The sequence below is a fragment of the Nanorana parkeri genome, unplaced genomic scaffold, assembly GCF_000935625.1.
Source record: "Nanorana parkeri isolate BGI_ZX_2015 unplaced genomic scaffold, ASM93562v1 scaffold966, whole genome shotgun sequence".
Lineage (NCBI taxonomy): Eukaryota > Metazoa > Chordata > Amphibia > Anura > Dicroglossidae > Nanorana > Nanorana parkeri.
The window spans coordinates 402,235-425,111 of NW_017307234.1; the positions used below are offsets into that span (position 1 = coordinate 402,235).

A 22,877-nucleotide genomic window follows, 5' to 3' on the forward strand; every position below is an offset into this window, starting at 1 on the left:
CTATTGACACTGAGTACATGCATGCCTGCACAAGCTTTGAATACCTGCTGTGTTTGAGCCTAGCATGGGAAAATAGCCTGGTTCACAGGTGACATTTTTAAGCACTTTGTGTATATGGAAAGTTTTCTGCCCTGGGATCTCCATTTAGAAGGTATTTGCTTCTTTTTTTGAAAGAACAGGCATTCTGTGACAGTGATTCTGTGACAGAAGCTGCAGTTTAGTGACCGCTGAGACAGGTGGTGCTGTGATTACAGCTCCACGGTCTCAGTAATCACACAGAACAAGGGGCTCTATGGTGAGCTCCTATGCCGTGGTTGCGGTCCCCCAGAGGAGCGGGGGACCCCAAAAACCACGGGGGGCGGACGCGATCGCCGCCGACGCTCGATTTAATACCAATTAGATCACTTGTATTAAACGAGCAGCGGCTCCCACTGTACATTCAGCTCTGCTTGTCAGGAGCAGGGCTGAATGTACAAAGAAACTACTCGCCCGGCGCCCGAAACTGCATGTCTCGGACGTCGGGCGATAGGTATTTGCTCCAGAAGACGCAGGCACATTTTCCCCCTCCTTTTGGGGGAAAAAAAAGTGCGTCTTATGGAGCGAAAAATACGGTATATGATTATTTGGGAATTGTTAGCCACTAATTGCCCTCTTTTCTATAAATAGTTAAAAACAAAATATGTTTGTTTAAGTAATGAATGTAAGATGATTTTCATATCAGCATGCAGAGCTGCTAATGTAATTTTTAGTCAAAGGGGTAAAGGTCTGCTCTAGGTAAGATTCGAACATTTGAGGCCAACCAATCTACCCCATCCACAAAATTAAATATCCACTATCCAAAAACTAACTGAATACTTAAAACAAAAGTCTAAAGTAGAATGAGGTGAGTTTATACTGGAGCAGACGGAAACTGGAAGAACTGTACATAGCAACCAATCAGCTTCTAGCTTTCACTTTCAAGGTTTAACTGAACAAGCTGAAGATAGAATCTCATTGGTTGCCATTCACAGCTGCTCCAGATTCTGTGTGCTCCAGGTTTAGTAAATTTTCATCAATGTACTTAATACAAATACTAATATTTAAAACAGCAGAAAAAGCTTTAAAATGTAACCTATGTTAGATATAAGCAAGACCCGTGGGGCTGAATAAGCGACATTTTTTTTTACGTTTCTTTATCACGCTCTGGATGGATATTTCCTTTCTTAAAATCTCAACTCCACACCAACCTCCATTATGGAGCCTTATGCTACATTCACACTTGCCACTTGTGTTTTTGTCCTCTATATGCAGAAGAACATCTGTCAGACGAGATGCTGTGTTTATGCTTCTAGATCACTCGTTTATATGCATATGTGTTCAGATGGATCTGGCACCAAAATCCCAGCAAAACACATTTAAATGCATTTTGGTGCATTTAGAAGTTCAAACTGATTCCTAGATGTACCTGACTTCTATTTTTTAAAATGCAGATAAAAGCATTTAAACACAATGCAGTTTAGAAACATTGAGCCGCTCTACCCTCTTGTTTCCAATTCTGCTGCTTGAACCTTGGTGCCTGGTAAAGCTTTACCGGAGCCTCCACTGAGCAATAGGTAAAAAGCTGACACTCGGAAGGGGATCCGTCCAGCTAGTACTTTATTTATAAAAAGGCATAAAAACTAAAAATAAAGTACTAGCTGGACGGATCCCCTTGCGAGTGCCGTTTTTTTTTTTACCTATTACCACATTCTCGCATACAGGAAATAACTTGCAATTGTTGGCCTGCTGGTCATTTTGTATACTGCACATGCATTACCCGCGATTTCACATTGATGTTACAGAAGCTGCAGTTCAGTGACCGCTGAGACAGGTGGCGCTGTGATTACAGCACCACAGTCTCAGTAATCACACCTCGCAGATTTCCATGGGGCCCTATGGACGCTCCGATGCAGTAAAATCCATGCAGGTTGCATTTTACTCAAAGTTCTGCATATGAATAGGCTGAGCTGATTTGTACAACATTTTCTGTTGGCTCTGGTTAACCTGTCATACTGGAGTTATGTCTCCTAGGGACTTAGGAGCTTAACTGGGAAAGCAACCCAAGAGGTGCACCACGGTCATGCTGCAACCGACACCTGACCTTATTCAAGAACGGTTTCAAACTGTCTCAGCAACTGACTGAAAGGTGATTACTCTAAGTTTTGGAAATACATTGCTATTACTTTCATTTGCTAATTTTGTTACTGTGTTTCCTGTTCTACTGCTCCTGATCTCATGCACTTGTGTTCTTAGCTAGGCTCCAATTATGCTCTCCTCTCTCTGTCTACCGCCTGCCCTGACTTTGTGCAACATTATTATTATGATTGACTGCTGCTTTCCCTGAACTTCAGCTCTGCCACATCATTTGGCACGCCAACTGGTCTTATCCATGTCAGCTGTGCAAGTGAACTTATACCAAGTGTGGTAACATAGGAATTTCTCTGATCATAACCCCGCACCAAACATAAGTGGCTCTGGTAAATGCCAGATACCTCTAGAGCCCATAGCTTGGTGATGGCCTTTACCTACTTGCTGGCAGCTGAGATGATCCACCTAAATTAGTGACAACTGAAATACATAAATTGTTGTTAGATGCCATAGGAAAAAAACACACACACATGGGTGTAAAGACCACCTGGTATTAGTAACAAATGTAACTTATAGAAAATACCACTTAATAAGTTAAAAATATGGATATGCAAAGCCGACAGGTTCAGTCTTCATCTGTTTTAACCAAATTTATAATAAATTGCATTTTTGAGACTTTGGAACTCTACATGTTCACAACTAAAGTATAAAGTAGGACAAATAGTAACCATTAAAAAAACATTTTAATTCCTTCCTCACCTTAATGCTTATTTTGGAGATTAGATGTGTACAAAAAAAAAAAAAAAACACCACAGGGACTAGATGCACTGTGGACATTTCAAAGCTACATAGGGTGGTACTCTTTTGAATACTGTGCCGGCAGTGCCATTACAAGTAGGGATGCACCGATATATCGGCCGCCGAAACATATCGGCCGAAAATGGCACTTTTGGCATAATGCTCTGATACATCGGCGCATCCCTGATTTCTTTTCTCCCCGCTGGCCGCTGTTCCAGCGGGGAGAAAAGAAAAAGTGACAGCCTGCCGAGCGCTGTGAGCGGCCGGCGTCTCTCCTACCACACCGCTCAGCCGCCTATCACAGTCCGGCAGAGCGGTGTGGGGCGGAGACAGCGCTGTCACAGGAGGCTGGGCTTTCCTCTCTGCACCGCTCGATCAGCCTCCTGTGACAGCGTGTCAGAGAGAACAGCAAGGTACACACACTCAGCGATCACTGATCGCGGAGTGTGTGTACATAATTGAGGATATGGTATGTTAACTATATCCTCAATTATGAATGAATGGGAGTGATCTACACATCACCCCCATTCATTCATAATTGTAGTTATAGTAAACAATGTTCTCATGTTTTCAATGAACAGGAACACTCATAGATGATTCCTGTTCATTGATAACAGAGGACTTTGTGTTTTCAATCTCTTTTTCTATTTTAAAAAGGGAAATATCAGGGGTCTAATATTTCCCTGAAGCCCCTAAAAGTAAAAAATAAAAATATTTAATAAAAAATGAATAAAAATGAATATAAAAAATAACATATTTAAAAAAATTGAAAAAATAAAAAACATTTTCGTTATCAGTTTCGGCCTGACTTTTTTTTTTCGGTTTCGGTTTTAAAAATTCAATTTCGGTGCACCTCTAATTACAAGTCTGCAACAACAATTACATATATCACAATACTTGCAATTCTATGGGACCTGCTTAAAAGGAGAACTATGAGATGAGTGATTTCCACTCACCTCATAGTTCTAGCCGACCTGTGACAATGAGACTGTCACAGGTCGGCTCAGTAGATCGGGAGGTGAGCGAACACATAACGGGTTCGCTCACCGGCTGGATTCCCCTCTCCCCACTCCGATCTGCCAGCGCTGCCTGGCGGAACGGACGGGGGAGGGGGCGGGTACAGCTGGCTCTGCCTCTAGATAGGCAGAGCCAGCTGTCACTCACGCAGCTGGGCGGATCTCGACATCCATGTCGGGATCCGCTCCGGCGTCTCAGTATACTGCGAGCTGTAGCTCGCGGTATACTGAGCTTAGGGTAACGGGAGGACGCTAGTTTGTGTCCTCCCGTTACCCTAAGGAGAACTATGGGGAAAAACACTGACCCCATAGTTCTCCTTTAATAAAATGATCATAAATAGAAACAACTAGTCCTTTTAATGAAGGCAAGCTTTTTAAGATACTGCCAAGCAGTAAAAACTAGCCTTTGTATAATCAAAATAACACATAGCCAGGCTAATTTCCACTAAAACAGTGCTCCATATAAAAAAGTATTTGATGGTACCGTAGAGAAAATAATCAATAAAAAAAAAGGTAAGAAACCAACCCCTTCCCCCATGAATGATGTGACATATTGCTCTTCCATTGGCTTAACCAGTCCTGTAATAAGAGCTTTGTGAAGCTGGGGCACAATGTATGCAGCACAAGTAGCAGGTGCTTGCGATACAGAAATCCCCTTCCTGTCTAGAGTACTATATCATTAAGCAAGTTGATCATTCACACAATCAGGACAATCAGCTAAACACTGCAAGCAATCCTACACAGAATTCAAAGCTAAGGGATTACATGTTTCCAAATTACTGTCACAGCGGGGCTGCTTTATAAAAAATAGGTGCCAGCTCAAAACATACCTCCCACTATGAACCTAAAAACCCAATTACAAAAATAAAGCACAGCATGTGTGAAAATATTCCACTTTCCAAAGATTCGGAGGACTTTGTAGGGGTCCTTATATTTTGTAAACTGCACAGTACTTAAGAATGGATCTTTACGCCTTTTGTACCTCTAGAAATAAACATAATTCAAGAACGCTGGCACTTACTCTGCATCCTCTACAAATAAAGCTGGTGCATAAAAAGCTTAAGGCACTAAATCAGGGGGTTTGTTTATCCCAAGAATCCCTTGGAATAGATGCATTCTTCTGATATAAAGCTAGTTTGTAGGACATCCCAATGCTGCTTAATGCTTAGGCCGTCTCCATGCCTCTTAAAAAATAAAATAAAAATTCTCTATAATATTAATTCTATTGACATGGCTTTCAGAGGCATCAATGTCGCTTATAAACACATGCCTACAGTATGTGTCAAAAAATGAGAAAAAATTATAATAATAATGTCTGGTTTATTTTCTTATAAAGTTGATCTAATATACACATGTGGAAATGCCTACTTGGCCAATTCTTCTGGTTGGAAATTACTGCTTTTATATGTAGATGCTCTTGAACTAACACATTTGTGCAATTTCTGTATTGTTGTTATTCCTTAGGATGTCAGAACTGGTAAATACCTTAAGACATTTCATAGGTTGTTGCCCTACCATTCCCAAAAGGTTACCATGAAGCAGTGAAAGTTACCCCTTTACACCATATATTTCTATTGGATGAAACTGATTAATACAGCCTTCTATACTAAAAATGTACATACGAAGATTACAATTCTATTTATATTTGAACACATTTTAAGTTGTTTGAAATCATCCCCCTTTAGAGCTGGGGGCTCTACAGAGGTTATTCACGGATTTAAGTGTGTCTAAAAGCAACCAGTCACCAGGAATAGAGGGATATTCTCCCAATGGAAACCCTTGTTCCAGTGGCAGGGTATTCTCCCAATGGAGACCCTTGTTCCAGTGGCGGGGTATTCTCCCAATGGAGACCCTTGTTCCAGTGGCGGGGTATTCTCCCAATGGAGACCCTTGTTCCAGTGGCGGGGTATTCTCCCAATGGAGACCCTTGTTCCAGTGGCGGGGTATTCTCCCAATGGAGACCCTTGTTCCAGTGGCGGGGTATTCTCCCAATGGAGACCCTTGTTCCAGTGGCGGGGTATTCTCCCAATGGAGACCCTTGTTCCAGTGGCGGGGTATTCTCCCAATGGAGACCCTTGTTCCAGTGGCGGGGTATTCTCCCAATGGAGACCCTTGTTCCAGTGGCAGGGTATTCTTCCAACGGAGACCCTTGTTCCAGTGGCAGGGTATTCTTCCAATGGAGACACTTGTTCCAGTGACAACTGTTTAAGAGGGCATTTTTCTTAATTTGGGAAGACTTAAATGTCACTTCCTGTTGTGTTTACAAGCCAAAGAACCCTTTCTAATGGGACACAGATGGCATTTAATAGATGAATCCTTCCCTAATTATCCAAAGTTGTTAACTTCAGATACACTTTAAGCTTGTTTTTTATGTTTATTTTTTTTGTAATTAGCATTAAAAAAACTAATAAAAACCAACTTTTAAAAACTGTATACCAGCAACATGATTTACTTTAAATTCTAACAAATACTGAATCAAGCTGACATGAAAACACCTAGAGGAAATGAGAGAACATTATAATATCCCATGGCTAGAAAGGGTCATAGTGGGGCCTACTAACATAACCTTTTCAGGTAAATCATGTCAAATGTACACAATGCCTGACTCAGGTGGCCTCTACCTCACAGTAATCATAAGGATGAGCTTTGCCCCAACAGCACAGAGACTTCTACAGCATTTACCAAAGTACATAGGGCAACACAGAGAGAATTCAAGGTTAGCAAACTGAATTACTTTTATAATTGAATAAAGTTTCTCAACTAGAAGTAGAGTAACAAAATTCATAACCTGCTGTGATAGAAGCACAACAAAAACAACTAGCAGCGAAATGTGAAGGTGAATATAGAGTCATATTTATTGTTTTAGTTTTGGATAGAGTATAGAAACGTTAAAACCCATTAATTATTTTTGTTGCCGTGTCCCATTTGGAAGACATTTTGTCACTTTCTGTCCTAGCGACACAACAGGAAGTGAGAGGAAATCTATCCAAAGTTATGGAAATTCCCATCAGACAACTGCCACCTGAACAGATGTCCTCCTTGGAAGGGATTCCCCTCTGTTCTGTGACAACTGTAAAAATTTGAAGCTTTCACTTTCTGTTTCAGCAATAGTGGTCACTAGGACAAACAGAAACAAACAGACTCTCCAATGAGGACATCCATACAGATCTAGGTAAAAAAATAAAAATAAAAAGTTTGGCTACACATTTATTTTAAAGGAAAATTATGAGGTGAGTGATTTTCACTCAGCCTCATAATCTGAGCCGACCTGTGACAATGAAGCTGTCACAGGTTCGGCAATGACAATTAAACTGTCACAGGTCGGCTCAGTAGATCGGGAAGTGAGCGAACACACTCACTCACTCCTCGATCTATCCGTGCAGAGAGCCGTGACTGTCACTCATGGCTCCCTGCAGGGATTCCCCCCCCCCACCCCTGTCCGATCCTCCAGCACTGACTGGCAGAACGGATGGGGGAGGGGGCGTGTACAGCTGGCTCTGCTTCTAGATAGGTAGAGCCAGCTGTCACTCATGCAGCTGGGTGGAACCAGACAGAATTGTAGTTCGTGGTATACTGAGCTTTGGGTGACGGGAGGATGCTAGTTTGTGTCCTCCCGTTACCCTTAGGAGAACTATGGGGAAAAGCCCTGACCCAATAGTTCCACTTTAAGTGCATTTATTCACCCCCTAGAAGAGGCAATTAGGGGAAATATGATCACCTTATATAAATGTACAAAATAGTTTACATAGTAAACTCCATGAAAATGGGGAAACACAAGGACCGACCACAAAAACGTTTCGACTTTAAGTACGTGGGCCAGCACGGAAACCAACATGGCACCAGGCTCACCTCGTGCAGCAGCGCCTCCCTCCACTTCCACTTCATCTGCGGCCGCAGCTGAAGATACATCTACCTCCCCTGCTCCTGGTGACTCCTCGGGCAGTGCAACATCCTCAGCCCAAGGCAGTCCACAAAAGCCCAGGCACAAGAGAGCTACACCAGACTGAGGGGAAAGAGAGGTAAGCCGCTCCTGCTCTATTGACAACATTGCTGACAGTAATAACGGCACAATAGTGCACAAATAAATATCCTACCTTAAACCACAGGGGTGTGGAATTTTTTTTTGCAAACTACTTGTCCAAGGACTAAAGCGGGGGCCCAATCTACTTGTCCCTCATGACAACCTACTTGTCCCAATACAAAAAAATAGTGTTAACCAAAATCCTATTTAACCATGCGAAGAAGCGCTTCTCATTGGTCCGCATGGTCACTTAACTGCGCTGACTAACGAGCGCTCGGAATTTGCTACATTTAGCTCTGCTAGCAGGGCTAAATGCAGAAAAAAAAAACCTCTAACCATGCAAATATTTTTTGCTTGAACCCGATAGATTTATTTTCTTCCACCTGACTGTATAGCTGAAGCGGTCATTGGTGAATTTTTATTTTTTCCCCTGACATTTATGCTCATCCAGTGGCTTCAATACCTTGAGTCACTGACCTAAAACGCGGACAAAAGTAGGACATTTGACGTAACTTTGACTATCTAATTTTCATGCTTGCATTGGGTCTGAGACTCGTATCCAGAAACAGCCAGGCAACTAGTATTATTGGAGGGGGATAAGGGCAATTTCATTCAATATAAGCTTCCCTAAAAGAAGTGAAAAGATTATCAGACATGCTGTATATATGCACAGCAACCCAAATGTTGGCAAAATGGATCAGAAACTAGGAAATACGTTTTGTTTTTCCCCTCCATGCGCTCTCCATACAATCATCTCAATAGTTTAATTAGTGGCTCTACCCCCCACTGTACTTAATAAGCTCATTAGTATAGTTACCTACAGTGCAGCCTAGTATGCCAAATATTCAATGTTTCACATCCTAAAACTGTAGCTCAGTTGTACCAGCTTACAGAAGTAACCATAATGGGATTTAAAAGGTGTATAAGGCAAGTATTCACCAACAAAATAAATGTGCAAAAATATCCAAATTTGATTACAGAAGATTTAAAAGTCATCCAATAAAATCAGACAATTAAAACCTGCGCTCTAGACAATTTTATAGATACAAGCCAGCAATAAGCGCTGATGCCCACTTGGTCTTACAGAAATGTCAAAAGTCTGGGAGTGATGCTCCAGCCATTCAAATATCAAATTTCACTCCCTAAGCTTATTTCAGCCTGCTGTTGATAACCGGGACTTTGTGTTAAACAAAAATCTTTTTCCACTCTGGATCTAATTAACTCCATAGCTGGATTAGGCTGGGATGGATTGATTATGTTGCCCTTAGTCAACCTTGCCATTAGGGGGCATTTCCTTTTGGATGGTATAGCTCTAATATATGATTAGATTATACTTGAGGCGGAGATTGCACATGTGCACGCATGTGCATTTTACTCCATACGCAGTTGCGAGTTTAAGCATGTGTGCACATTGGCACGTTTGTGACGCAATCCTAGGACGCCATGTGCACCAGGTGTGGCACACGGTGGTGTCCCATATAGGGGATATAAAGGGATGGTGGTTGGAAGTTTTAGGTGGCACCTCTCTCTGGCCCTGGGCTCCACTCCTCCAGATGGTTGTCTGCACTTCTATTGTGACTGACTTGAACTAAGTGATCCATTTTTAACTTATTGAGCTTTATGTTAGGGCTGAAACAACTAATCGACTAAAATTGATAAGAATCGACAATGGAAATAGTTGTCAATGATTTTCATTATCGATTAGTTGGTAAATTGATTAGTTGGGTTGCTGGCAGCTCCTCACAGCCTCCCTCTCCCCACTGCTGGCAGGCACGCCCACACACTGGACTCACCCTGACCTTGTTGACTGGCAGGGCCATCCAGGGAAAAGTGCTGAGGAGTCCCGGTGGAGTTGCATACTGCACAGCATTTGAGATGCCGGGGGAACTGGGGGCACATTGGGCGGGAACTGTTGTGAGCACATAGCAAAGCGTGGGGAGCCTGTGTCAGCAGGGAGGCACAGGGAGCTTCTGAACCTGCCGGGATGTGGCGCAATAACTGGCATCCCCCGTGTCTCAGCCTCCCCTCCCCCAGGCTGCTCACAGTACAGTGGACTGTGGAAGGGCTGAATAGCCATGAGCAGCCAGTGTAAGTAGTGTGTATTATGTGTTGTATGTGTATACTATGTGTGCCGTGCATGTATTATATGTTGTATGTATGCTGTGTATTGTGTTGTAGGTGTACTGTGTATTATGTGTTGTATGTGTGCTGTGCGTGTATTATGCATTGTATGTGTGCTGTGCATGCATTATGTCAGTGGCGTAACTGCCGGGGAGGGGGGGGTGAGACGGCACAACTGCCCCGGGCACAAAGATTAGATGGGGGCACCGGCTGAGCAGCGGACACTGTGAAACTAACGATATTAAATAATTTTTCAAAAATCTGATCCAAAAGATAATTTTTCAACTAATCGATTATGAAAATAATCGTTAATTGCAGCCCTACTTTATGTTACCTCTGTTTGATTTTTGGTAATCCTTAGGCCTCATTCACACGAGAAACGGCCTATCAGGCAGCTCTCGGGAAGGACAGGTGCTGCGTGTGATTAGTACCCAGCCCCGTCTTTCTCTAAGGAAATACACGGCCGTACGCTGGCCTACGCTCACCCACCTTCCGCGTCCGTCCTCGTACACTGACAAGATGGATCCCGTCTGCATCCGACCCGTACGGATGTGCAGGAGGGTAAGCGTAGGTTGGCGTACGGCCGCAGTCCCATAGAGAAGGACATGGGCTAATCTTCTACTAATCACACGCAGCGCCTGTCCTTCCCAGGAGCTGCCCGATACGGCCGTGCACGAAGCTGTACGTGCCGGCCGTTTCTTGGGTAAATGAGGTCTTATGCTACCTCTGTTTGATTCTTGGAATCCTCAAGTGGCGCTTCTTTGAGCAAATAGGGATCTATTGATACGTTATTATCAATAATGTTATTCCCACTGGATCCCTAGTATAGGGTGTGGGATATTTATGAGAAATGACCCCTATAGCATTGGGTTAAACAACACAATATTTGCTTGGTCAATGGCACATATAGATATGGCCATCCTTCTGATCTACATATGACAAATAGGATATGAATCATCAATTGATTAAGTAGTTTGCTTCACTACTATTTTATTCTTTTTACGCTCCTAAGGACACAATGTAGGTACAAGAAAACAAGGCATTATGTAAATGTTGTATATCCGATTCAGAAATTGGTTATAATATGCTGCGGTTACTCCTTTTTTTTTTGCTTTATAGATAGATCTACTAAGCACTAAAAGGTCTGATGAAGCAGACTGTAATCTGTGAAACACATCACTTACTTCTACAGCGCCGTATCAAGTCCCGTGTTATATTGAATATTGATATTTGTATGGCTGGAGGATCACTCCCAGACCTTGGACTCTGACATTCTGGAAGACCAAGTGGCCAGTGAAGCTTATTGCTCATAGCATTTTCATAGCAGTGTTCATAGCATTTTCTGGAGCGCAGATTGTTACATTGTCTGATTTTATTGGAAGACTTTTATATCTTATGTAATACAATTTGGATATTTTTGTATATTGTTTTTTTGTTGATGAATACTTACCTCATATACTTCTAACCCCTTCAGGGCCCATGTCAGGATAATCCCATCATTAATTCTGAAGGGGTTAAACAGACTCCCGCTGGCTTTTAGCGGTGATCGGCTTTACAGTAGAAGCGATTCTGGCGGCTCACCCCCCGCTGCCACTACTTTGGACCCAGGACCGGCTCACCGGGTTTCGTCAGGAAGCTGGGGAGGAGATCAGTGAACGTCCGGTCACCAATTTCCTCCCCATTCTATGGGACCGGGAGCGACACGTATTGCATCACTTCCGGTCCCAAAGATGCTCTTGAAAGCCAGCAATAAGCTACTGAGTGTGCTCTGCACTTTAATAGCTTCTTTAGAGTGTAAAGGTGACACTAGGGGTCTTTTGGACCCCCAGTATCACTTTAAAGAGTACCTGTCACTGCCAATAAATTATCACATGGGGGGTAGTGAGGGGGGGGGGGCCTTTTAGCCCCTCTTATTAGTGGCAACTTAGGATGGGGGGTAGTGAGGGGGGGGGCTTGTAAGCCCCTCTATGTGATGGCAATTAGGGGGGGGGGCTTGTAAGCCCCCCTATGTGATGGCAATTAAAGTTAAAAAAAGTTTTAAAATAAATAAAATGTAAAAATAATTAAGTCCCCCGGCCCCGCAAACATGCATCAGGTGTAACTACGTACAAAAAAGACGATTATGCTACACATTTTTGGTATCGCCACACAGGCCAGAGTGAGAGCAATAATTCTAGGGCCAATATTTATGCGCATCTCTAAACTGATGACCCGTAGGGGCTTTTAAAGCGTCGTCTGTGGACGTTTTGGGGTACTGAATTCACCGACACACACAATTTTAAACCTTGGCATGTTGAGTATCTATTTACTCATTGTAACTTCATCTTTTACATTTCACAAAAAAAATGGTTTTATAAATGTGTTTTGGGGTACTAAAAATTTAACATAAGTGCATTTTTCACAAAAGTTTTGGGTTTGATAATAAGTTGCAACAATGTCGTGCAACAAACATTTGCAACTGCCACAATTTTATTCTACAGTGTCTTGGCTTTCAGAAAATATATAATGTTTGGGGGTTTTAAGTAATTTTCATGCCCAAAATGTGGATTATAACATGGTGCACAAAATGAAAAAAAGGCCTTTGTCCTTAAGGGGTTGAAGTCCATAATGGTTACTTCAGTAAAATGGTACAAAAGAACTAAGTAGCAAGGATTAGCAAGTAGTGTCTGCAGAAACACAGCTGCTTTGGATGCATGCTTGTCAGAGACACTGAGATCTTCAATCTTAAATATTTCAAGAACTGCAAGGATCAGACCGTTTATAACATTTAAGTGGGGAGAGGCTGTATCCTGACTATTCCTCATCACCTAAGGGACAGCAGGAATCAGTGCATGAACCACGCGCAAGGTTCCTAGTGAGGCAGGTGAAATGCAGACACTTATTGCACCTGGGATTTGAGCCGGGTCAAGCCACTGTGATCAATATCTGGACCTGGTGTCTGGTATGACGTATACAGAGCAGGGTGGTTGTGTAGTGCCAATCTGAAAAACGGTATGAGCACGGAGGCCAGGAAACACTGTGGCAGGTGGCTCGTCACATCTGGGGTTCTAGCATGGCACACAGAAGCAAGATGGCAGTTTTAGTGAATATCAGATCTAGGAAAACAGTATGACCATGAGCAAAACATTGGCTACTGTGGTCAATATCCAGGATCTGGGAGACTAGTGGGACACTGCCAGCTAGGGATGAACTGATGCCAATACTGGGCCTTTTAACAAGTACTCGTGCAAATACCCCAATACCAGCGCTTTAAATTTAAAAAACTGAAGCCGGCACTGTAAACAGGCGCCGGCATTCACACGTAGGGCTGCTGAGATCCCCAGTAAGGTCCCTGCAGCCTTCCTGTTTACCACAGCGCCTGTTTACAGCATCGGCCACACATCTCCTCCTCCTTCCTGAAAACACGCTACCACACCCCCGAGACCCCACAGCCCTCTCTTCCTCCCACACAGCCACCTGTGATCTTCCGCTGGAGACATCAGGCCGGCACCCCGGAGCAGCACAGAGTATGAAGCTTCACATATAATGCATGGGATTTGTAGTCCTTTATGGCCAATTGCCATTGCTGTGTAAAGTCTGCTTTAAAAGTGTTAGGATATTTTAGAATGGTGGCAAGGTTTGCTTATTAGACAGACAACCTACCCCCACCCCCCAAAAAAGTACTGTATTGAAAATGTTCACAACACTTTACCTAGGCACTGGAAGAAACAATTGGAATGTAAAGCAAATACAAACATTTGTGGAAGAATGGGTCGCTCTCAGGAGCTCAATGACTACAAGCATGGTACCGTGATAAGTTACCACCAGTGCAATAAGTCCATTCATGAAATTTCCTTGCTACTAAATATTCCACGGTCAACTGTTAGTGGTATTATAACAAAGTGGAAGCAACTGGGAACAGCAGCAACTCAGCTACGAAGTGATAGGCCACGTAAAATGACAGAGCGGGTTCAGCATATACTGAAGCGTACAGTGCGCAGAAGTCGCCGACTGTCTGCAGAGTCAATAGCTACAGACCTCCAAACTTTGTGTGGCCTTCAGATTGGCACAACAGTGCATAGAGAGCTTCATGGAATGGGCCGAGCCGCTGCATCCAAGCCTTACATCACCAAGTGCAATGCAAAGCGTCGGATGCAGTGGTGTAAAGCACGCCACCACTGGACTCGAGAGATGGAGACGTGTTCTCTGGAGTGACAAATCACACTTCTCTGTCTGGCAATCCGATGGACGTGTCTGGGTCTGGCGGTTGCCAGGAGAACGGTACTTGCCTGACTGCATTGTGCCAAGTGTAAAGTTTGGTGGAGGGGGGATTATGGTGTGGGGTTGTTTTTCAGGGGTTGGGCTTGGCCCTTTATTTCCAGTGAAGGGAGCTCTTAAGGCATCAGCATACCAAGACATTTTGGACAATTTCATGCTCCCAACTTTGTGGAAACAGTTTGGGGATGGCCCCTTCCTGTTCCAACATGACTGCGCACCAGTGTACAAAGCAAGGTCCATAAAGACATGGATGAGTGAGTTTGGGGTGGAGGAACTTGACTGGCCTGCACAGAGTCCTGACCTCAACCCGATAGAACACCTTTGGGATGAATTAGAGTGGAGACTGTGAGCCCGGCCTTCTCATCCAACATCAGTAACGGACCTCACAAATGCGCTTCTGGAAGAATGGTCAAACATTCCCATAGGCACAAACCTTGTGGACGCCTTCCCAAAAGAGTTGAGGCTGGTATAGCTGCAAAGGATGGGCCAACTCAATATTGAACCCTACGGACTAAGACTGGGGTGCTATTAAAGTTCACGTGCGTGTAAAGGCAGGCGTCCCAATAGTTTTGGCAATATAGTGTACTGTCTGTTCTGCAATGGACCGTTCTTACCTTCCTCCTTGCAAGCTGCTTACGCTGCACACTGAGAAATCATTATTTGATTCATTTTTCAAAATGGCCTCCATCTCCTTCACTTCCATTTAGCAAGACCGTCTGTCCACCATGGGTGCCTGTTCTCCCCAGCATGCCATGGGCACCCTGGTCCCTCCAGCATGCCAGGGGCCAATTGGTCTGCCCAGCACGCCACAGGCGCCCTGATCTGTCCCATCCGCCATGGGTTGCCCATTCTGTCCAACCACCCACATTGAGGTGGAATGTTGTTGCCGCTTGAAGGATTCCTCCTCCTCCAGGTGTCGAGCAATAGCTATGATTTACAAATTCAATTCATGATGTCACACTGTCTCAAAGGCTATTTTATAAAGAACACATTTTTAATTAACCGAGTCAGCATTGCTAACTATCCTGGTTCAGCTTTACCTTGATTATTGCCCGTTCTCACAGCGCTGCCATGGTAACGGGCAAACAGCACCAAGGAACCCAACAACAGAATATTACACAAGGCATGTCTATAATACACTAAATCCGCCAAAGAACCAAGAACAGCATACATGTAATCAGCCGCCTCCCTCCCAGCATTTTACTACCAAATGGACACGTGTGCTTTCAAAACACACTTCTGCATCATGCATTTTACCACCATGCAACACATGCGTATTAGTCTAACCCACTCACTTTGCCTCCCTTTTAAAAGGGCGCTGCGCCAATTCCACGTGCGGTCGCCACCACCAGGACACAAGGCCAGTTAATCCAAAGGGTTAGTAAAAAGAATGTAAAATAAATAAAAATAAAATCACTACCAATAAGGGGGAGGGGGCTGCCTTTGCTTGCAGATGGTGCACACACATAGGATTGGGAAGTCACTCATAGATAACTATTAGCCAGCGAAGCAGAAGGCAATAATACAGGTGCCGGCGCCCTGCTAGTGTTCTACGCCCACCATTTATAAATTGGCGAACGATTTCCCCCAAAAAACATCAGCAAACAGCTGCCCCATTAATTCAGCTGCACAGCTTTCCTCTGAAGCTTATTTGAGAGGACCCGGCCGGAAGGAAGACAGGCAGCCGGTGGATGAAAGTGCGTTCCAAGCCTCGCTCCGACCTGGCTGTGGCTTGTCATGACCACGTGATTCGCCTGTGTCTTTCCTGCTGATGGGATGCCGTGTTCTATGGCAGTTCCCTGATACATTGTCGCGGGTTAGTGTTCTCTTCCTTGGACACTACAACTCCCAGAATCCCCCTCGACGACCGACGTTCATTCACAGGTTCAGCGGTGGAGAAACTTTTGCTTTCTAAGTGTGTAGACGTGGGAACGGGGCTGTGAGAAAAGCTGGTACCGAGACTCCATCGTTTAGGGAGCCGGAAATCTTTTCGTCGGGGTGTTGGTTTACATGTCCAGCATGTTTATGTTTTATTATAACAAAGGTCTAGTCCTTTACAACGATACATTTTTGCACAAATGTCTTAATAGCGTTAAATTATAACTTAATGCAAAGAGCAACGAGGGCCTAGAAGCTGCGTGAGGTTTTTATTGCTGTGTTCCTGTTGGGAAGATTTACGCTCTTTTACGCCTCATTCACATTGGCACTCTTGTGTTTATCTTATCTAAAGGTAGGAACAACATTATGTTTTCCAGATGACTTTTTTCTGCATTTAGACATTCCTTCCTTAGCACTCATTCACACCTGAGCGACTTCAAATGTGCCCGTTTTTGTGCAGTATGTATATAAAGTGTGTTTTTGCGAGCAGATTGAGACACGCTAATGTGATTGGGTAAATACGTGTAAAAATGCATTTTTTGAGCATTTCCATTGAAGTCTATGGGACCAAGAAGCGCAGAATCTGCCAAAAAGAAGCTCATGTACTTTTTTCCAGCGACGGGAGTTTTGCTATAAGCGACAAAACGCTCCAGATGTGAACATAACTATAGAAAATAATGGCAATTTTTGGGGCAGAAAAAGCGCTACAAAACATGTAAGGCTAGTGCACACCAGCCCAAGCCCGTTTCAGCAGGATTAGGTGCCGGAACGCAGTGGATCGCATCCCGGCTGGCTCACTGCGTTCTAGGGTGTGACGGTGCATTGAAGTCAATGGCACCGCAGCCATGCCCCCTGACCTAAGTGCGATCACCCGCACTAGAATGCATGGCACATCAATGTCTGCGTCCCGGTCTGGTGCGATCAGAAAAAATGCTGCATGCACTAATTTTTCTGACCGTACCGGAACACTGGCCACGCGTTCAAGTGCGTGCGATCGTACTGCAGCCAAGGAGCATGGCTGCGGTGCCATTGACTTCAATGCACTTGCCACAACCCAGAACGCAATGAGCAGTCTGGGATGCGATCTGAGTGCCGGTACGCACTGGGGCTGGTGTGAACTAGCCCTTAGTGTGAATGAGGGCTTAAGGTGTAGGTATGTTTACTTGTGTTCAGCCACGTTTAGCACTTCTAATCGGATCAGATCCCTTTCATTTGGTTCAAGCGGTGTGCAAGTGATTCTCTAACGCTATGTAATCGGATCCTAGACGCACAGAATTCTATTTCCTCTAAAGGCAGCTAAACACAAAGTCTGAATGATACAACTAAAAATCATGTATATGCATTTAGGAACACAGGTTTGACACAGCCAATGTGAATGTGGCCGAATTGTCAATGTCACCTGTAATTGAAGAAGTACTCCATGTAAAACTTTAATTATCCCTTGCAGTGAGTCTACCCCTACACTGCAAGGGTTAAGTGCTTGTTTTTGCCTAGGGTCAAAACACTGTGTATAGGACATGAGGATGCCAAGGGACATACCATCTCTGCAGGGAGCACTGTCACAGCTGACACCTGAAAGGATCAGATGAGTATAACTTTATTTTTTACTCTACCCAAAAACGAGCAGTTAGAGAACTTTTGGGAGAGTAAATACTATAGCTATAGTTCTCTTTTAACCCTTGCAGTGTAGGGCTAGCCATTTTGGTCTCGGGTGTTCGGCCTCATTCAATCACTTGTTCATGTTCCCGTCAGGAGATATCCCCGTGTGGCTCTTCTTCATCATAGAGTTTTCGGTTTCTCTCCCCCACAGCAGACCTTGCTCACTTAACTCCTATTGGCTGCGAAGCAGACTATTACGAGAGCATGAAAGACGCCCAGGGCTCCATTCCAAGGTACGGCTTCGTCTGACCTCAATGTGCATTGAGGTCAGGACACCCATGCGAAGTTTCTTGCGATATGGAAGGCCTGGATCTTCTACGCTCTTCCTATGTTTGAATGATCTAGTTTTTATAGTCTTTACCTGATTTCGCCCTGGAGCTGCTAGTGTGGTTGGGGTGATAGGGACTCTGGCTCTTTACTGTGGTCTGCATCTTTTCCTACTCCTTTTCATATCTGTAAAAAAGTCAAGGTAACTGGACTTGCTGTATTTTTCTTGAGGATGCTTCACTGGTCATCCAACCAGCTTTCTCAGTTCAGAATGACTTGTACAAAAACTGACTTTTACAGCTATACCATGACCTGAATAAATGAGAACCTTCACAGACCTCCCTTTCAGTCTTTTTCAACCTTCTTTTACCTTTTATTTGACCCCCCCCATTGGCTCGCCTCCTCTGCCTCTATTCTTTTTTGCCTTGGTGTGGGAAGAGCCTCTTATCTAGTGTGCATTTCTTCATTGGTTTTTTTTATTCCCCCTGAGATGAGCTGGTTTTTCTGCAGCGTGACTTTCAGATCCTTCCACATTTGCAGTTTTAACTTCTTGGGCTGATGGATCTAACGACGACAGTTTTGAGACTGGGGTATTGTTGTTTTTTGTTTTGTTTTTTTGTCCATGCTTGACTGGTTACTTATTCTTTGTTCACTGTCTGCATCATTCCCCTGCGTCTGTATTTGTCTTTTGTTATCACGTTTTGAAAATGTAATAAACACTGTTGAAAATTCAAATTGTAGGTGGTTTATCAGAGGCAAAACTCAGATGGTATACAGTAGGGATGCTCCGATACCGATTCAAGCATCGGTATCGGCGGCGATACCGAATATTTGCATGAGTACTCGTGCAAATACTCCGATACAAAAAACGAGTACCTGCCATCTTCAAGGACCCGAAACCGCCGTTAAGACCGCCGGTCTTAAAAAAGTGGTATCGGAGCATCCCTAGTATACAGGGCAGAAAAAAAGCAGCAGCAAATATGAAAGGCTGTGAGAACATAAAGGCAGATGATTAGTACCCCAGAGAGAATAGAAATATAGCCTTTAAATCCCAGCCAATAGGTTAGGCACATACTAGATAGGTGAATGGCAGAGGAAGGATGCTGGAAAACAAGTGGGAGAGAAAATGACAAGCAGATCCTTCTCAGCAGCCAGCATCTGATGCCCACCATTGAAATCTGTGGAGGTACTGCCCGGCTGCACAGAACAATGCCATGTCCTGCCACCTTACTTGCAGGTGCAGCTTACTCTAGGCATGGCTGTGCGTTCCACTGGTGAACAGAATCGCAGGGGGCTGGGTTAGCCATCATCTGCCACTTTCCCTAATACTACCAAGCAACCTGAAGAGATCTAAGGGACCCTCAATAAGAAACTTATTAGGATCAGAACATGAGGGTTTCAATCCAGAGAGGCTAGGAACCTGGCTGGCAAGACTGCAAGACCCTGTCCTGGTAAGGATAAAAAAAAAAAAATTAAGTCCTATTCATCTCTTGAACAGGACCCAGATGCCAAAAAACAAGGGTTTTAGCTCTAGATATACTTTAAAGTGAAATTGAAGGATAAGTTTTTTCCCCTCCCTTCCAATGTTAATGTAAGCACTTACCTTCAATGATGTCTCTTAATCCAATCTTCCTCTTTCCTGTCATTTTCAGCCTGCTGCTGCGGGTCTCCGATCCAGCGCTGACTCCTCTGTGCTTGCTGGCACTTCATGTCCCACAGTGTCTGCATGCGGGTGCACGCTGTCCATAGACTTACCTTGTGTCTCTCATCGTCTCCCGGCCGAAAGTCTGAGGTGCGCATGCGGCCCAAGATCCTTTGCGGCCGCCCAAGATTTTCAGATTTTCGTACGGGAGCATGCGGGTAAGACATAGGTAAGTATTAAAGCGTTTTTGTTTTAACTTTTTGAATATTTCTACTGCTTGCTAGCAGTAGATATATGCAAAAAAAAAACAAAAAAAAACGAGGCTTTAATTATACTTTAAGCGCACAGAGTGACATGGACACTGCATTTCTGATATCCCAAATGATAACGCATTCTGCCAATTTATATATAGTCGTGATGAAGAATCAAAGGAATCTAGAACATGGGCCACCTGGGAGAGCAGTGAACAAGAGTTTTCTAGATACAGAATCTTCTCCTCAACATATAGACTAATTGTATATGTAAACGGGGTTGGCACTCATAAATGTGGACTGGGCTAGAACTTAATCAGACCTCTATTGCCTAGTAAAACCAGTACAATTATAAGGGCCAACTGTTGGGTACCCCTTTTAAAGCTCAAAAGGAGAAGAAATAACACACTTTATTGATATGGAGGCTAGCAGAGAACGATCGAGTGTCCAAACCCAATAAAGAAGTTCCACTGATGCAATTAAGTGCCTTAGTGGATATGTTTCTGTCTTCTTTGTTATTTTGATATATTAACCTGGATAGATCAATGAAAGCTATCAACACTTTTGATAGCCAAAAGTCCTTCATTTTGTTTTTTAATCTGTGTTTAATTCTGAGCTTAGATGATAGTAGCAGCAAGCTGTGGGATCCCAACCTGGTTTAAAAAAATGTTTTTTATTGGTGTCATAAAGAGAAGGATGGAGAAAACTAGATTGACCAGACTCTCTAAACATATCCAACAGTTAATCCATATATTTTTTTATATACCTCATCTGGGAGATCATTAGGTCCTGCAGCCTTGTTGTTGTGTTATGAGGATATAGCATTTTGTACTTCATTCAGAGCATTAATGAAATCTAATATGTCAATCTTCTCTTAAGAAAAGGTGGGAAAGTAAATGTCAGATTTTGCAACACCTCCTCCACATCTGAATGGAATTGCTGCTGATACATTATCACTGCAAATAATAGGTGAAAAAAAAGTGCAGGTTGCCCATCTGTAGATATTTATAGATAAAATCATTGTGGAACTCTGTGTTTTTGTGGCACAAAGAACAATTCCTGTTTTAACCAATTACCCAATTCAAAAAGGTTTTGTTTAATAAGAGTTGCAGAGTAACACCTTGCTTTCTTCTGTCAATCTAAGTTAAATGTATAGTCACGATTTAGGAGTAGACATGCACCATTGGTAGCTAAAGATGGGCCATTTATATATGGTAGCTTAGCGTGAAGTTCAGGTCATGCTAATTGTTCTGTGTCTAAACAGGAGCATTTTTGATGTACAGTATCATGAAATTATCCCCCAGGAATCCCATTTTATAACCTGGAAAGAGTCATCTGCTCTGTTCTGTGACAGACAGATGGCCTTCCCCTGTTTTTTTTTTTTTTTCCTTTTTTCAGCATAATGGTATTGAAAAGCAAGAAAGATTAACAGTATATCAGAGGACAAATAGTCATGTATCAAAGGAAAGGCATTATTATTATTACATAGTATTTATATAGCGGCATCAACTTACCAATAAAATGAAATAAAATTCCATTAGGGCTGCAACAACTAATCGATTATAATCAATAATGAGAATCATTGACAACAATTCTCATCAGCGATTAGTTGCTGCCGCTCTGGTCCTTCATTCTCCTCCCTACTGGTGCTAGCTGCAGCAGACCGCTGTGACTGCATTCCCCCACTGCTTCCCCGTACCTCTGCTGCTGTCCCGGTCCTTCTCAGCAAACCGTGCCTCTGCATGTATATCTATGCAAATCTGGATGCATGTGTCCCCCAAAATCTGTCCAGCTTAGATTGTGTTAAATGTAGTGTGTTTAGATTAATTTGGTTGGTCTTGCCATGGATGGAATTTGTCCAAATCTGGGCATATCAGCATGTTAAAATTGCCTGAACATATGACCCAGCTAGTCTAATGCAAAGCCTTCCACTTTTCTAGGTGAGAGGCTTCTCAGCCACCCCCTAGCGCAGCAATGTCATTTCTCATGCTGAGCAACCATTCAGAATATGCTGCCTGGCATTGAGTGTCAGCTTGAGGTGGGGAGGGCTGGGGGTATGGCTGCAAGGGTGTTCCATCCATACATGCAGTGCTTACAGCTCCCTCGTATGTCCTGTAGAGGTGCCTGGACTGGAGTGACATCACATTCTAGCTGCCAGCACCTCTACAGGGCACGCAAGGGAGATGTACAAGCAATGCACATATAGATAGAGCGCTGTCACAGCACAGCAGCCCACACTGGACCCCAGGCTGAGTATCTACTCCAGTTCTTGTAAGGTAGGAAGACTGGGTGGATCTAAAAAAAAAAAGTGTGTGGGTGAGATTGTGTGTCAGTGTTTTTGAGGGCCCTTCACACTAGTACAGTGCGTTAATCGAACAGTCCTGTACCATACAATCACACCTACTACATGCTCTGGTGTGCGAGGTGCCTAGCCATTCATTTGAATGGCACCTCAAACGCACATCCCGCCCACAAGGTCCTGCACCGGAATGCACGGTACTGCAATGTCATGCGTCCATTGCAGTGCGACTTGGGTCTTGAGGTTACACGGGTTAACTACTGTTTTAGGACATGCCCTCCTCCATGGTTGAATCCAAGTCCAGCAACCTAATCTTTAACAATTTCTTGCTTTTTTATATAGAAATAAAAAACTCTTAAAATTAAAACTGTTGTACAAAGCTTAGCTCTGTTGCCTTACAGCTCTGCTGTCTGGGTTCAGTTCCCACCAAAGACACTGCATAGAGCTGTATGTTGTCCCCATGTGTATGTGACTATCTAAAGTGGTTGGGGGGGATATATATATTGTAAATCATGGTCAGTTTTCATTTTTGAAGACTTCGGAAGTGCTTTTGATTTTTTTT

The 22,877-nt window shown here is 43.6% G+C and overlaps 1 protein-coding gene across 1 annotated transcript in view; it reads right to left on the reverse strand.

The window, feature by feature from the left end:
- The window catches only part of FAM172A (family with sequence similarity 172 member A), a 401,693-nt gene extending 385,672 nt beyond the window's left edge, over positions 1–16,021 (reverse strand). Inside the window, exon 1 of the mRNA XM_018566649.1 lies at positions 15,615–16,021. The gene's annotated coding sequence lies outside the window, so the exon portion shown is untranslated. The remainder of the gene's footprint in view (positions 1–15,614) is intronic.
- Positions 16,022–22,877: the final 6,856 nt, after the last annotated feature.